Genomic DNA, 18,312 nt, shown 5'->3' with positions numbered 1-18,312 from the left:
TTGTATTGGGTTGTTTGTTTTATATATATTAAGCTGCATGAGCTGTTTATATATATTGGAGATTAAACCTTTGTCCACTGATTCCTTTGCAAATATTTTCTCCCATTCTGAGGGTTGCCTTTTTCCATTCCCGTATTTTAGAAAAAAAATAAAGAAAAAGAAGCAGAACAGAAATGTGCGTAAAACATGCCTCTGGAAACTGTCGTTTTGAAATATGGACGTCTTTTGAATTTTTTGGTCGATATACGACCCCAGGATTTGTTTTCAGGGCCGGTGTCATTTACAGGCCTGCCAATTACTTTGAATATCTACTGACTATTAGCGCTGGGATTACAGCTGCTGTTGTGTGAAATGGCCACAAGGTGGCAGCATTTCTCCTTTACCAAATCTGGTTACTGGGGCAACCGAGCCTCAGTGGAAGTCGTGTTCTAGGTTGTAATTTAGAATGGAATGTGCCAGGAAAATGCCCCTTATGTTTGTCTCACGGCTTCTTGTTCATTTCTTTAATTTAATTTTTATTTTTTATCACAGCCAGTTTGATTACAATGTTTGGGTTGTTTTAGGTGTGCAAGATGTGGTTCTTTTACACATATACATGTGTCTGTTCTTCCTGGGATCCTTTTCCCATGTACGTTATGACAGAATGCTGAGTAGTCTTCTCTTGGTATTCCGTAGGTGTTTGGTGATTCTATATTTCACCTGTGTTTGTATATGTCTGTTAACCCCAATATCCTAATGTATCCAATCCTCACACCTTTCCATTGGCGAAACATAAGTTTGTTTAATGAATCTGTGATTGCCCTTCTCTGTGGAAATATCTTCACTGGTATCAAGTTTTAGGTAACACCTATAAGTGATATCATACGATATGTGTCTTTCTCTTTCTGACTTACTACAAGTCACGTGATTACCTCTAGACTCATCTACGGTGCTGCAAATGGCATTGTGTCCTTTTTTTTCCTTGGCTACTATTCTGTCTGTACATGTACCAGTTCGTCTTTGTCCACTCATCTGTTGATGGACTTTTTGGTTGCTTCCATGTCATGGCTATTGTAATGCTGCAGCAATGCACATTTGCCTGCCTGTGTCTTTCCAATTCTGTCTTCTTAGGGTATAGGCCCAGGAGTGGGCCTGCTGGATCATATGGTAGCAAAATGTTTACCTTGTGGAGGCACCTCCATTCTGTTCTCATTAGTGTCTCTTACCAGGATACGTCCCACTTAAAGTTGAAGTTATGGTCTTCTCCACAACACCTTCAGCGTTTATTGTTTGTAGTATTTTTGCTGATGTTTATTCTGACGAGTGTGAGCTGATACCACTTTGTGGTTGGATTTGCATGCGTCTCATAATCCCTTGAAATTGAGCCTTCTCGCATGTCCTTTTTTTCTTCAAACTGTGAGTACAGCTTACCTCTTCAAATTGTTTTCGTGAAGTGTGTGTGACATTTAGAAATATTTTGGCCATTACCTCCCTCAAGACATTTTGAGGTCAGGTTTCATTGACAGCCCTCCAGTATTGGTGCATATGAAGTGACCCTAAGTACAGGTTTTAAAGCTGCTGTTGCAGGTAATGGCCAGAGGGCGGCAGCATTTCTGCTTTTCCCAATCTGGTAACTAGGGAAACAGACCATCCTGGCAGTGGTGTTCCTCGGTTATATACTAGAGTGGAATGTGCCCCCAAAAGCTGATGTCTCCTTACTTATGTTTGCTTTATGAATTGAATTTATATTTTTCTTATTGGAGTCATATTCCATTGTGTACATGGACCACTTCTTCTTTGTGCATTCCTCTGTTGATGGACATTTTCGTAGCTTCCAAGTATTGGCTATGTTAAATGTTCTGTAGTACAGGATTGCCAGCCTGTGTCTTTTTTTTTTTTGGCTCCACGTGGGCCTCTCGTTGCCGTGGACCCTCCCATTGCAGAGCACAGGCTCCGGACACGCAGGCCCAGCAGCCATAGCTCACGGGACCCGCGGCTCCACGGCATGTGGGATCTTCCGGAACCGGGGCATGAACCCGTGTCCCCTGCATTGGCAGGCGGACTCTGAACCACTGCGCCACCAGTGAAGCCCAGCCTGTGTCTTTTTGATTCTCATCCCCTCAGGCGATAGGCCCAGCAGTGGGTATGCTTGATTGAATGGTAGCTCAGTATTTACCTTTCCAAGGCACCTCATTTTTGTTTTCATTACTGGCTCTTACAATGTCCCACGTTGAACCAAGGGTAGGCATTTCTCCCAAACCCCTTCAGCATTTATTGTTTGCAGGATTTTTGCTGATGGCCATTCTGACTGGTGTGAGCTGATAGGTTTTTGTAATTTGGATTTGCATATCTTTAATTATTCCTAACGTTCAGCCTTTTTCCATGCCTTTTTAAATTTCTTGTACAGAAAAACAGAAAAAAAAAACGGAGAGTACAATTAACCTCTTGAAATAGTCTTCTTGGATAGTTGCCCTCTTTTGAATTTTTTGGTCAATTTTCGACCCCAGGATTGTTTTTGAGGGCAGGTGTCATTCACAGGCCTGCAATGAGTGTGAATATTTAGTGACCATTAGCACTGGGTTTAAAGCTGCTGTTGTGGGAAATGGCCACAAGGTGGCGTTAGTTCTCCATTCCCAAATCTGGTTACTAGGGCAGCAGAGCCTTTCTGGGACCAACGGAATACAGAAGAAGGCATCATTGAAGTCTAATACAGAAAACCATGTCATGGTGGATGGTAGAATGACCAGCAGGGTGTAGGAATTAGGAACTACTGGATGTATATCCTCAGTGACTTCACTGACTGTCCTGACATCCTTTACCAGGTCCCCAGCAGCCCACGGGGCTGACGTGGTCAGGGCAATGCCAGGTTATGGAGCTCACCTGCGCAACTACCCAGCAGCCCATGGGGCTCTCGTGGTCAGGCCCCTCCCAGGATATGGGGCTCACCTGGGCAGGTCCCCAGCAGCCCACGGGGCTCTCATGGTCAGGCCCCTCCCAGGTTATGGAGCTCACCTGCGCAACTACCCAGCAGCGCATGGGGCTCTCGTGATCAGGTCCCTCCCAGGCTACGTAGCTCCCGTGGGCAGGTAGGACAGCAGGGCTGGGAACACAGGAATCGTGCACATAGCCCTCATTTCACAGCATCCCAGATGGCCTGTCTCTCAGAGCTGACACAGAGCCCCTCAGAGCAGGACTTGAACTAACAAACAGCATCTCCGACAGGTCTGTGACCCTGGGCGTCACTCTGTGCGGCCTCCCTCTGCCTGGTCTTCCAGAGACTTCCACTGCAGACGGGGACCAGGCCTCTGTCTCCACCCATCACCCCTCCTCTCCCTGACTCCTGGGTTCCTCTCATTAAGAGAGTGTCTTCTTGAAGTTGTCTCCCACTCATGGGCCAGATAAAATGATTAGAAAACAAGCCGGAGCTGCAGCCCCTTGTCTATCCTGACTCTTAGGAGCCCACACCTGTTCCTTGGACCTGGCCAGTTCAGCGAGGTCCATTTTCTGCAATGTGAGCCCCTGAGGTTTGAGGATTGGCTGAGCTGGGCAGCCTGACCCTGCCGGCCAGCCCTGCCCAGGTGTGCCTGTGTTGAGGTCAATATAAACACCACTCCAGGCAGCAAGAGGCACTGCAGGTATGCCTGACGCCATATTCTCTGTCCCGTCAGCAGTCTCGGGGCTGTGCTGGTGGGAGGGTGTGAGGGGCCACGGCTTTGTGGGTGGTCCCGTGTGAGTGGGGCTCTGCTGGAGATTCTGCAGGAGTTGCCAGGCTGCCACCTGCTAAAGAAGAGGATGTGTCACCCATACCTTCGGCTGGAATTTCTCCCCGGGCAGAGGTGAGGAAGGAAAAAAGCAGTGGGGGCCGGGACAGGAGGGGTATCTCAGGCAGGGAAATGGAAAGCTTCCAGAAGAGCGCCCGGGGCCAGGAGCATCCTGGCTGGCCTGCAGGCACCAAGTCGGCCTGCGTGCTGTCGCTGGTGTGGCTCCACGGCCCTTCCTCTAGGCTTTCGAGTCCTTGTACATATTCAAGTGTTTTACCTGGGAAGGGTGGGAACAGTTCAGCAGCAGCTGGCCTGGGGCTCATCTCACGTTTACTCACAGACCCCTCGGCATGGTCCCCCAGCTTTGCAATGAGGACGTTCCTTGTGGGGGGCCTGCTGGCTGCATGGGAGATGATTCCCCACCTCTGACGAACTTCAGAATTGTTTACCACTGGAGCAAGTGCCCTGATAGCGTTTTCCTCTGTATAACTGGTGGGTTCTGGTTTTTTTTTTCTTTTTTGGTTCAAGGTAGATTTCATTTCTCTTTCATGTATTTACAGATATAAGCATGGAAATAATTCATTCATATAAATATATCTGTATGAAGGGAGGAACTTTTTTCTGCTTTATTTTTAAATTTTATTTTTTTAATCTTGAAATTAAATTTTATTTATTTTTTTATACAGCAGGTTATTATTTGTTATCTATTTTATACATATACATGTATACAGGTCAATCCCAATCTCCCAACTCATCCCACCACCACCAACCCATGGCTTCCCGCCCTTGGTATCCATACGTTTGTTCTCTACCTCTGTGTCTCTATTTCTGCCCTGCAAACCGGTTCATCTCTACCATTTTTCTAGGTTCCACATATATGCATTAATATACAGTATTTGTTTTTCTCTTTCTGACTTACTTCACTCTGTATGACAGTCTCTAGATCCATCGACGTCTCAACAAATGACCCAGTTTCATTCCTTTGTATGGCTGAGTAGTATTCCATTTTATATATGTACCACATCTTTATCCATTCGTCTGTCTGTGGGCATTTAGGTTGCTTCCATTACGTGGTCATTGTAAATAGTGCTGCAATGAACATTGCGGTGAATGTGTCTTTTGGATTTATGGTTTTCTCTGGGTATATGCCCGGAAGTGGGATTGCTGGATCATATGCTAATTCTATTTTGAGTTTTCAAAGGAACCTCCATACTGCTCTCCATAGTGACTGTATCAATTTACATTCCCACCAATGGTGGAAGAGGGTTCCTTTTGTCCACACCCTCCCCAGCATTTGTTGTTTGTAGATTTTCTGATGATGCCCATTCTAACAGGTGAGGTGATATCTCACTGTAGTTTTGATTTGCATTTCTCTAATAATTAGTGATGTTGAGCAGCTTTTCATGTGCGTCTTGTCCATCTCTGCATCTTCTTTGAAGAAATGTCTATTTAGATCTTCTACCCATTTTTGTATTGGGTTGTTTGTTTTATATATATTAAGCTGCATGAGCTGTTTATATATATTGGAGATTAAACCTTTGTCCACTGATTCCTTTGCAAATATTTTCTCCCATTCTGAGGGTTGCCTTTTTCCATTCCCGTATTTTAGAAAAAAAATAAAGAAAAAGAAGCAGAACAGAAATGTGCGTAAAACATGCCTCTGGAAACTGTCGTTTTGAAATATGGACGTCTTTTGAATTTTTTGGTCGATATACGACCCCAGGATTTGTTTTCAGGGCCGGTGTCATTTACAGGCCTGCCAATTACTTTGAATATCTACTGACTATTAGCGCTGGGATTACAGCTGCTGTTGTGTGAAATGGCCACAAGGTGGCAGCATTTCTCCTTTACCAAATCTGGTTACTGGGGCAACCGAGCCTCAGTGGAAGTCGTGTTCTAGGTTGTAATTTAGAATGGAATGTGCCAGGAAAATGCCCCTTATGTTTGTCTCACGGCTTCTTGTTCATTTCTTTAATTTAATTTTTATTTTTTATCACAGCCAGTTTGATTACAATGTTTGGGTTGTTTTAGGTGTGCAAGATGTGGTTCTTTTACACATATACATGTGTCTGTTCTTCCTGGGATCCTTTTCCCATGTACGTTATGACAGAATGCTGAGTAGTCTTCTCTTGGTATTCCGTAGGTGTTTGGTGATTCTATATTTCACCTGTGTTTGCATATGTCTATTAACCCCAATATCCTAATGTATCCAATCCTCACACCTTTCCATTGGCGAAACATAAGTTTGTTTAATGAATCTGTGATTGCCCTTCTCTGTGGAAATATCTTCACTGGTATCAAGTTTTAGGTAACACCTATAAGTGATATCATACGATATGTGTCTTTCTCTTTCTGACTTACTACAAGTCACGTGATTACCTCTAGACTCATCTACGGTGCTGCAAATGGCATTGTGTCCTTTTTTTTCCTTGGCTACTATTCTGTCTGTACATGTACCAGTTCGTCTTTGTCCACTCATCTGTTGATGGACTTTTTGGTTGCTTCCATGTCATGGCTATTGTAATGCTGCAGCAATGCACATTTGCCTGCCTGTGTCTTTCCAATTCTGTCTTCTTAGGGTATAGGCCCAGGAGTGGGCCTGCTGGATCATATGGTAGCAAAATGTTTACCTTGTGGAGGCACCTCCATTCTGTTCTCATTAGTGTCTCTTACCAGGATACGTCCCACTTAAAGTTGAAGTTATGGTCTTCTCCACAACACCTTCAGCGTTTATTGTTTGTAGTATTTTTGCTGACGTTTATTCTGACGAGTGTGAGCTGATACCACTTTGTGGTTGGATTTGCATGCGTCTCATAATCCCTTGAAATTGAGCCTTCTCGCATGTCCTTTTTTTCTTCAAACTGTGAGTACAGCTTACCTCTTCAAATTGTTTTCGTGAAGTGTGTGTGACATTTAGAAATATTTTGGCCATTACCTCCCTCAAGACATTTTGAGGTCAGGTTTCATTGACAGCCCTCCAGTATTGGTGCATATGAAGTGACCCTAAGTACAGGTTTTAAAGCTGCTGTTGCAGGTAATGGCCAGAGGGCGGCAGCATTTCTGCTTTTCCCAATCTGGTAACTAGGGAAACAGACCATCCTGGCAGTGGTGTTCCTCGGTTATATACTAGAGTGGAATGTGCCCCCAAAAGCTGATGTCTCCTTACTTATGTTTGCTTTATGAATTGAATTTATATTTTTCTTATTGGAGTCATATTCCATTGTGTACATGGACCACTTCTTCTTTGTGCATTCCTCTGTTGATGGACATTTTCGTAGCTTCCAAGTATTGGCTATGTTAAATGTTCTGTAGTACAGGATTGCCAGCCTGTGTCTTTTTTTTTTTTGGCTCCACGTGGGCCTCTCGTTGCCGTGGACCCTCCCATTGCAGAGCACAGGCTCCGGACACGCAGGCCCAGCAGCCATAGCTCACGGGACCCGCGGCTCCACGGCATGTGGGATCTTCCGGAACCGGGGCATGAACCCGTGTCCCCTGCATTGGCAGGCGGACTCTGAACCACTGCGCCACCAGTGAAGCCCAGCCTGTGTCTTTTTGATTCTCATCCCCTCAGGCGATAGGCCCAGCAGTGGGTATGCTTGATTGAATGGTAGCTCAGTATTTACCTTTCCAAGGCACCTCATTTTTGTTTTCATTACTGGCTCTTACAATGTCCCACGTTGAACCAAGGGTAGGCATTTCTCCCAAACCCCTTCAGCATTTATTGTTTGCAGGATTTTTGCTGATGGCCATTCTGACTGGTGTGAGCTGATAGGTTTTTGTAATTTGGATTTGCATATCTTTAATTATTCCTAACGTTCAGCCTTTTTCCATGCCTTTTTAAATTTCTTGTACAGAAAAACAGAAAAAAAAAACGGAGAGTACAATTAACCTCTTGAAATAGTCTTCTTGGATAGTTGCCCTCTTTTGAATTTTTTGGTCAATTTTCGACCCCAGGATTGTTTTTGAGGGCAGGTGTCATTCACAGGCCTGCAATGAGTGTGAATATTTAGTGACCATTAGCACTGGGTTTAAAGCTGCTGTTGTGGGAAATGGCCACAAGGTGGCGTTAGTTCTCCATTCCCAAATCTGGTTACTAGGGCAGCAGAGCCTTTCTGGGACCAACGGAATACAGAAGAAGGCATCATTGAAGTCTAATACAGAAAACCATGTCATGGTGGATGGTAGAATGACCAGCAGGGTGTAGGAATTAGGAACTACTGGATGTATATCCTCAGTGACTTCACTGACTGTCCTGACATCCTTTACCAGGTCCCCAGCAGCCCACGGGGCTGACGTGGTCAGGGCAATGCCAGGTTATGGAGCTCACCTGCGCAACTACCCAGCAGCCCATGGGGCTCTCGTGGTCAGGCCCCTCCCAGGATATGGGGCTCACCTGGGCAGGTCCCCAGCAGCCCACGGGGCTCTCATGGTCAGGCCCCTCCCAGGTTATGGAGCTCACCTGCGCAACTACCCAGCAGCGCATGGGGCTCTCGTGATCAGGTCCCTCCCAGGCTACGTAGCTCCCGTGGGCAGGTAGGACAGCAGGGCTGGGAACACAGGAATCGTGCACATAGCCCTCATTTCACAGCATCCCAGATGGCCTGTCTCTCAGAGCTGACACAGAGCCCCTCAGAGCAGGACTTGAACTAACAAACAGCATCTCCGACAGGTCTGTGACCCTGGGCGTCACTCTGTGCGGCCTCCCTCTGCCTGGTCTTCCAGAGACTTCCACTGCAGACGGGGACCAGGCCTCTGTCTCCACCCATCACCCCTCCTCTCCCTGACTCCTGGGTTCCTCTCATTAAGAGAGTGTCTTCTTGAAGTTGTCTCCCACTCATGGGCCAGATAAAATGATTAGAAAACAAGCCGGAGCTGCAGCCCCTTGTCTATCCTGACTCTTAGGAGCCCACACCTGTTCCTTGGACCTGGCCAGTTCAGCGAGGTCCATTTTCTGCAATGTGAGCCCCTGAGGTTTGAGGATTGGCTGAGCTGGGCAGCCTGACCCTGCCGGCCAGCCCTGCCCAGGTGTGCCTGTGTTGAGGTCAATATAAACACCACTCCAGGCAGCAAGAGGCACTGCAGGTATGCCTGACGCCATATTCTCTGTCCCGTCAGCAGTCTCGGGGCTGTGCTGGTGGGAGGGTGTGAGGGGCCACGGCTTTGTGGGTGGTCCCGTGTGAGTGGGGCTCTGCTGGAGATTCTGCAGGAGTTGCCAGGCTGCCACCTGCTAAAGAAGAGGATGTGTCACCCATACCTTCGGCTGGAATTTCTCCCCGGGCAGAGGTGAGGAAGGAAAAAAGCAGTGGGGGCCGGGACAGGAGGGGTATCTCAGGCAGGGAAATGGAAAGCTTCCAGAAGAGCGCCCGGGGCCAGGAGCATCCTGGCTGGCCTGCAGGCACCAAGTCGGCCTGCGTGCTGTCGCTGGTGTGGCTCCACGGCCCTTCCTCTAGGCTTTCGAGTCCTTGTACATATTCAAGTGTTTTACCTGGGAAGGGTGGGAACAGTTCAGCAGCAGCTGGCCTGGGGCTCATCTCACGTTTACTCACAGACCCCTCGGCATGGTCCCCCAGCTTTGCAATGAGGACGTTCCTTGTGGGGGGCCTGCTGGCTGCATGGGAGATGATTCCCCACCTCTGACGAACTTCAGAATTGTTTACCACTGGAGCAAGTGCCCTGATAGCGTTTTCCTCTGTATAACTGGTGGGTTCTGGTTTTTTTTTTCTTTTTTGGTTCAAGGTAGATTTCATTTCTCTTTCATGTATTTACAGATATAAGCATGGAAATAATTCATTCATATAAATATATCTGTATGAAGGGAGGAACTTTTTTCTGCTTTATTTTTAAATTTTATTTTTTTAATCTTGAAATTAAATTTTATTTATTTTTTTATACAGCAGGTTATTATTTGTTATCTATTTTATACATATACATGTATACAGGTCAATCCCAATCTCCCAACTCATCCCACCACCACCAACCCATGGCTTCCCGCCCTTGGTATCCATACGTTTGTTCTCTACCTCTGTGTCTCTATTTCTGCCCTGCAAACCGGTTCATCTCTACCATTTTTCTAGGTTCCACATATATGCATTAATATACAGTATTTGTTTTTCTCTTTCTGACTTACTTCACTCTGTATGACAGTCTCTAGATCCATCGACGTCTCAACAAATGACCCAGTTTCATTCCTTTGTATGGCTGAGTAGTATTCCATTTTATATATGTACCACATCTTTATCCATTCGTCTGTCTGTGGGCATTTAGGTTGCTTCCATTACGTGGTCATTGTAAATAGTGCTGCAATGAACATTGCGGTGAATGTGTCTTTTGGATTTATGGTTTTCTCTGGGTATATGCCCGGAAGTGGGATTGCTGGATCATATGCTAATTCTATTTTGAGTTTTCAAAGGAACCTCCATACTGCTCTCCATAGTGACTGTATCAATTTACATTCCCACCAATGGTGGAAGAGGGTTCCTTTTGTCCACACCCTCCCCAGCATTTGTTGTTTGTAGATTTTCTGATGATGCCCATTCTAACAGGTGAGGTGATATCTCACTGTAGTTTTGATTTGCATTTCTCTAATAATTAGTGATGTTGAGCAGCTTTTCATGTGCGTCTTGTCCATCTCTGCATCTTCTTTGAAGAAATGTCTATTTAGATCTTCTACCCATTTTTGTATTGGGTTGTTTGTTTTATATATATTAAGCTGCATGAGCTGTTTATATATATTGGAGATTAAACCTTTGTCCACTGATTCCTTTGCAAATATTTTCTCCCATTCTGAGGGTTGCCTTTTTCCATTCCCGTATTTTAGAAAAAAAATAAAGAAAAAGAAGCAGAACAGAAATGTGCGTAAAACATGCCTCTGGAAACTGTCGTTTTGAAATATGGACGTCTTTTGAATTTTTTGGTCGATATACGACCCCAGGATTTGTTTTCAGGGCCGGTGTCATTTACAGGCCTGCCAATTACTTTGAATATCTACTGACTATTAGCGCTGGGATTACAGCTGCTGTTGTGTGAAATGGCCACAAGGTGGCAGCATTTCTCCTTTACCAAATCTGGTTACTGGGGCAACCGAGCCTCAGTGGAAGTCGTGTTCTAGGTTGTAATTTAGAATGGAATGTGCCAGGAAAATGCCCCTTATGTTTGTCTCACGGCTTCTTGTTCATTTCTTTAATTTAATTTTTATTTTTTATCACAGCCAGTTTGATTACAATGTTTGGGTTGTTTTAGGTGTGCAAGATGTGGTTCTTTTACACATATACATGTGTCTGTTCTTCCTGGGATCCTTTTCCCATGTACGTTATGACAGAATGCTGAGTAGTCTTCTCTTGGTATTCCGTAGGTGTTTGGTGATTCTATATTTCACCTGTGTTTGCATATGTCTATTAACCCCAATATCCTAATGTATCCAATCCTCACACCTTTCCATTGGCGAAACATAAGTTTGTTTAATGAATCTGTGATTGCCCTTCTCTGTGGAAATATCTTCACTGGTATCAAGTTTTAGGTAACACCTATAAGTGATATCATACGATATGTGTCTTTCTCTTTCTGACTTACTACAAGTCACGTGATTACCTCTAGACTCATCTACGGTGCTGCAAATGGCATTGTGTCCTTTTTTTTCCTTGGCTACTATTCTGTCTGTACATGTACCAGTTCGTCTTTGTCCACTCATCTGTTGATGGACTTTTTGGTTGCTTCCATGTCATGGCTATTGTAATGCTGCGGCAATGCACATTTGCCTGCCTGTGTCTTTCCAATTCTGTCTTCTTAGGGTATAGGCCCAGGAGTGGGCCTGCTGGATCATATGGTAGCAAAATGTTTACCTTGTGGAGGCACCTCCATTCTGTTCTCATTAGTGTCTCTTACCAGGATACGTCCCACTTAAAGTTGAAGTTATGGTCTTCTCCACAACACCTTCAGCGTTTATTGTTTGTAGTATTTTTGCTGACGTTTATTCTGACTAGTGTGAGCTGATACCACTTTGTGGTTGGATTTGCATGCGTCTCATAATCCCTTGAAATTGAGCCTTCTCGCATGTCCTTTTTTTCTTCAAACTGTGAGTACAGCTTACCTCTTCAAATTGTTTTCGTGAAGTGTGTGTGACATTTAGAAATATTTTGGCCATTACCTCCCTCAAGACATTTTGAGGTCAGGTTTCATTGACAGCCCTCCAGTATTGGTGCATATGAAGTGACCCTAAGTACAGGTTTTAAAGCTGCTGTTGCAGGTAATGGCCAGAGGGCGGCAGCATTTCTGCTTTTCCCAATCTGGTAACTAGGGAAGAAGACCATCCTGGCAGTGGTGTTCCTCGGTTATATACTAGAGTGGAATGTGCCCCCAAAAGCTGATGTCTCCTTACTTATGTTTGCTTTATGAATTGAATTTATATTTTTCTTATTGGAGTCATATTCCATTGTGTACATGGACCACTTCTTCTTTGTGCATTCCTCTGTTGATGGACATTTTCGTAGCTTCCAAGTATTGGCTATGTTAAATGTTCTGTAGTACAGGATTGCCAGCCTGTGTCTTTTTTTTGGCTCTACGTGGGCCTCTCGTTGCCGTGGACCCTCCCATTGCAGAGCACAGGCTCCGGACACGCAGGCCCAGCAGCCATAGCTCACGGGACCCGCGGCTCCACGGCATGTGGGATCTTCCGGAACCGGGGCATGAACCCGTGTCCCCTGCATTGGCAGGCGGACTTTGAACCACTGCGCCACCAGTGAAGCCCAGCCTGTGTCTTTTTGAGTCTAATCCCCTCAGGCGATAGGCCCAGCAGTGGGTATGCTTGATTGAATGGTAGCTCAGTATTTACCTTTCCAAGGCACCTCATTTTTGTTTTCATTACTGGCTCTTACAATGTCCCACGTTGAACCAAGGGTAGGCATTTCTCCCAAACCCCTTCAGCATTTATTGTTTGCAGGATTTTTGCTGATGGCCATTCTGACTGGTGTGAGCTGATAGGTTTTTGTAATTTGGATTTGCATATCTTTAATTATTCCTAACGTTCAGCCTTTTTCTATGCCTTTTTAAATTTCTTGTACAGAAAAACAGAAAAAAAAAACGGAGAGTACAATTAACCTCTTGAAATAGTCTTCTTGGATAGTTGCCCTCTTTTGAATTTTTTGGTCAATTTTCGACCCCAGGATTGTTTTTGAGGGCAGGTGTCATTCACAGGCCTGCAATGAGTGTGAATATTTAGTGACCATTAGCACTGGGTTTAAAGCTGCTGTTGTGGGAAATGGCCACAAGGTGGCGTTAGTTCTCCATTCCCAAATCTGGTTACTAGGGCAGCAGAGCCTTTCTGGGACCAACGGAATACAGAAGAAGGCATCATTGAAGTCTAATACAGAAAACCATGTCATGGTGGATGGTAGAATGACCAGCAGGGTGTAGGAATTAGGAACTACTGGATGTATATCCTCAGTGACTTCACTGACTGTCCTGACATCCTTTACCAGGTCCCCAGCAGCCCACGGGGCTGACGTGGTCAGGGCAATGCCAGGTTATGGAGCTCACCTGCGCAACTACCCAGCAGCCCATGGGGCTCTCGTGGTCAGGCCCCTCCCAGGATATGGGGCTCACCTGGGCAGGTCCCCAGCAGCCCACGGGGCTCTCATGGTCAGGCCCCTCCCAGGTTATGGAGCTCACCTGCGCAACTACCCAGCAGCGCATGGGGCTCTCGTGATCAGGTCCCTCCCAGGATACGTAGCTCCCGTGGGCAGGTAGGACAGCAGGGCTGGGAACACAGGAATCGTGCACATAGCCCTCATTTCACAGCATCCCAGATGGCCTGTCTCTCAGAGCTGACACAGAGCCCCTCAGAGCAGGACTTGAACTAACAAACAGCATCTCCGACAGGTCTGTGACCCTGGGTGTCACTCTGTGCGGCCTCCCTCTGCCTGGTCTTCCAGAGACTTCCACTGCAGACGGGGACCAGGCCTCTGTCTCCACCCATCACCCCTCCTCTCCCTGACTCCTGGGTTCCTCTCATTAAGAGAGTGTCTTCTTGAAGTTGTCTCCCACTCATGGGCCAGATAAAATGATTAGAAAACAAGCCGGAGCTGCAGCCCCTTGTCTATCCTGACTCTTAGGAGCCCACACCTGTTCCTTGGACCTGGCCAGTTCAGCGAGGTCCATTTTCTGCAATGTGAGCCCCTGAGTTTTGAGGATTGGCTGAGCTGGGCAGCCTGACCCTGCCGGCCAGCCCTGCCCAGGTGTGCCTGTGTTGAGGTCAATATAAACACCACTCCAGGCAGCAAGAGGCACTGCAGGTATGCCTGACGCCATATTCTCTGTCCCGTTAGCAGTCTCGGGGCTGTGCTGGTGGGAGGGTGTGAGGGGCCACGGCTTTGTGGGTGGTCCGGTGTGAGTGGGGCTCTGCTGGAGATTCTGCAGGAGTTGCCAGGCTGCCACCTGCTAAAGAAGAGGATGTGTCACCCATACCTTTGGCTGGGATTTCTCCCCGGGCAGAGGTGAGGAAGGAAAAAAGCAGTGGGGGCCGGGACAGGAGGGGTATCTCAGGCAGGGAAATGGAAAGCTTCCAGAAGAGCACCCGGGGCCAGGAGCATCCTGGCTGGCCTGCAGGCACCAAGTCGGCCTTCGTGCTGTCGCTGGTGTGGCTCCACGGCCCTTCCTCTAGGCTTTCGAGTCCTTGTACATATTCAAGTGTTTTACCTGGGAAGGGTGGGAACAGTTCAGCAGCAGCTGGCCTGGGGCTCATCTCACGTTTACTCACAGACCCCTCGGCATGGTCCCCCAGCTTTGCAATGAGGACGTTCCTTGTGGGGGGCCTGCTGGCTGCATGGGAGATGATTCCCCACCTCTGACGAACTTCAGAATTGTTTACCACTGGAGCAAGTGCCCTGATAGCGTTTTCCTCTGTATAACTGGTGGGTTCTGGTTTTTTTTTTTCTTTTTTGGTTCAAGGTAGATTTCATTTCTCTTTCATGTATTTATAGATATAAGCATGGAAATAATTCATTCATATAAATATATCTGTGTGAAGGGAGGAACTTTTTTCTGCTTTATTTTTAAATTTTATTTTTTTAATCTTGAAATTAAATTTAATTTATTTTTTTATACAGCAGGTTATTATAAGTTATCTATTTTATACATATACATGTATACAGGTCAATCCCAATCTCCCAACTCATCCCACCACCACCAACCCATGGCTTCCCGCCCTTGGTATCCATACGTTTGTTCTCTACCTCTGTGTCTCTATTTCTGCCCTGCAAACCGGTTCATCTCTACCATTTTTCTAGGTTCCACATATATGCATTAATATACAGTATTTGTTTTTCTCTTTCTGACTTACTTCACTCTGTATGACAGTCTCTAGATCCATCGACGTCTCAACAAATGACCCAGTTTCATTCCTTTGTATGGCTGAGTAGTATTCCATTTTATATATGTACCACATCTTTATCCATTCGTCTGTCTGTGGGCATTTAGGTTGCTTCCATTACGTGGTTATTGTAAATAGTGCTGCAATGAACATTGCGGTGAATGTGTCTTTTGGATTTATGGTTTTCTCTGGGTATATGCCCGGAAGTGGGATTGCTGGATCATATGCTAATTCTATTTTGAGTTTTCAAAGGAACCTCCATACTGCTCTCCATAGTGACTGTATCAATTTACATTCCCACCAATGGTGGAAGAGGGTTCCTTTTGTCCACACCCTCCCCAGCATTTGTTGTTTGTAGATTTTCTGATGATGCCCATTCTAACAGGTGAGGTGATATCTCACTGTAGTTTTGATTTGCATTTCTCTAATAATTAGTGATGTTGAGCAGCTTTTCATGTGCGTCTTGTCCATCTCTGCATCTTCTTTGAAGAAATGTCTATTTAGATCTTCTACCCATTTTTGTATTGGGTTGTTTGTTTTATATATATTAAGCTGCATGAGCTGTTTATATATATTGGAGATTAAACCTTTGTCCACTGATTCCTTTGCAAATATTTTCTCCCATTCTGAGGGTTGCCTTTTTCCATTCCCGTATTTTAGAAAAAAAATAAAGAAAAAGAAGCAGAACAGAAATGTGCGTAAAACATGCCTCTGGAAACTGTCGTTTTGAAATATGGACGTCTTTTGAATTTTTTGGTCGATATACGACCCCAGGATTTGTTTTCAGGGCCGGTGTCATTTACAGGCCTGCCAATTACTTTGAATATCTACTGACTATTAGCGCTGGGATTACAGCTGCTGTTGTGTGAAATGGCCACAAGGTGGCAGCATTTCTCCTTTACCAAATCTGGTTACTGGGGCAACCGAGCCTCAGTGGAAGTCGTGTTCTAGGTTGTAATTTAGAATGGAATGTGCCAGGAAAATGCCCCTTATGTTTGTCTCACGGCTTCTTGTTCATTTCTTTAATTTAATTTTTATTTTTTATCACAGCCAGTTTGATTACAATGTTTGGGTTGTTTTAGGTGTGCAAGATGTGGTTCTTTTACACATATACATGTGTCTGTTCTTCCTGGGATCCTTTTCCCATGTACGTTATGACAGAATGCTGAGTAGTCTTCTCTTGGTATTCCGTAGGTGTTTGGTGATTCTATATTTCACCTGTGTTTGTATATGTCTGTTAACCCCAATATCCTAATGTATCCAATCCTCACACCTTTCCATTGGCGAAACATAAGTTTGTTTAATGAATCTGTGATTGCCCTTCTCTGTGGAAATATCTTCACTGGTATCAAGTTTTAGGTAACACCTATAAGTGATATCATATGATATGTGTCTTTCTCTTTCTGACTTACTACAAGTCACGTGATTACCTCTAGACTCATCTACGGTGCTGCAAATGGCATTGTGTCCTTTTTTTCCTTGGCTACTATTCTGTCTGTACATGTACCAGTTCGTCTTTGTCCACTCATCTGTTGATGGACTTTTTGGTTGCTTCCATGTCATGGCTATTGTAATGCTGCGGCAATGCACATTTGCCTGCCTGTGTCTTTCCAATTCTGTCTTCTTAGGGTATAGGCCCAGGAGTGGGCCTGCTGGATCATATGGTAGCAAAATGTTTACCTTGTGGAGGCACCTCCATTCTGTTCTCATTAGTGTCTCTTACCAGGATACGTCCCACTTAAAGTTGAAGTTATGGTCTTCTCCACAACACCTTCAGCGTTTATTGTTTGTAGTATTTTTGCTGACGTTTATTCTGACGAGTGTGAGCTGATACCACTTTGTGGTTGGATTTGCATGCGTCTCATAATCCCTTGAAATTGAGCCTTCTCGCATGTCCTTTTTTTCTTCAAACTGTGAGTACAGCTTACCTCTTCAAATTGTTTTCGTGAAGTGTGTGTGACATTTAGAAATATTTTGGCCATTACCTCCCTCAAGACATTTTGAGGTCAGGTTTCATTGACAGCCCTCCAGTATTGGTGCATATGAAGTGACCCTAAGTACAGGTTTTAAAGCTGCTTTTGCAGGTAATGGCCAGAGGGCGGCAGCATTTCTGCTTTTCCCAATCTGGTAACTAGGGAAACAGACCATCCTGGCAGTGGTGTTCCTCGGTTATATGCTAGAGTGGAATGTGCCCCCAAAAGCTGATGTCTCCTTACTTATGTTTGCTTTATGAATTGAATTTATATTTTTCTTATTGGAGTCATATTCCATTGTGTACATGGACCACTTCTTCTTTGTGCATTCTTCTGTTGATGGACATTTTCGTAGCTTCCAAGTATTGGCTATGTTAAATGTTCTGTAGTACAGGATTGCCAGCCCGTGTCTTTTTTTTTGGCTCTACGTGGGCCTCTCGTTGCCGTGGACCCTCCCATTGCAGAGCACAGGCTCCGGACACGCAGGCCCAGCAGCCATAGCTCACGGGACCCGCCGCTCCACGGCATGTGGGATATTCCGGAACCGGGGCATGAACCCGTGTCCCCTGCATTGGCAGGCGGACTCTGAACCACTGCGCCACCAGTGAAGCCCAGCCTGTGTTTTTTTGATTCTCATCCCCTCAGGCGATAGGCCCAGCAGTGGGTATGCTTGATTGAAAGGTAGCTCAGTATTTACCTTTCCAAGGCACCTCATTTTTGTTTTCATTACTGGCTCTTACAATGTCCCACGTTGAACCAAGTGTAGGCATTTCTCCCAAACCCCTTCAGCATTTATTGTTTGCAGGATTTTTGCTGATGGCCATTCTGACTGGTGTGAGCTGATAGGTTTTTGTAATTTGGATTTGCATATCTTTAATTATTCCTAACGTTCAGCCTTTTTCCATGCCTTTTTAAATTTCTTGTACAGAAAAACAGAAAAAAAAAACGGAGAGTACAATTAACCTCTTGAAATAGTCTTCTTGGATAGTTGCCCTCTTTTGAATTTTTTGGTCAATTTTCGACCCCAGGATTGTTTTTGAGGGCAGGTGTCATTCACAGGCCTGCAATGAGTGTGAATATTTAGTGACCATTAGCACTGGGTTTAAAGCTGCTGTTGTGGGAAATGGCCACAAGGTGGCGTTAGTTCTCCATTCCCAAATCTGGTTACTAGGGCAGCAGAGCCTTTCTGGGACCAACGGAATACAGAAGAAGGCATCATTGAAGTCTAATACAGAAA

This window comes from Mesoplodon densirostris, chromosome 8 (assembly GCF_025265405.1).
Source record: "Mesoplodon densirostris isolate mMesDen1 chromosome 8, mMesDen1 primary haplotype, whole genome shotgun sequence".
NCBI classification, from domain to species: Eukaryota; Metazoa; Chordata; class Mammalia; order Artiodactyla; family Ziphiidae; genus Mesoplodon; species Mesoplodon densirostris.
This window is presented reverse-complemented; position numbering follows the sequence as displayed.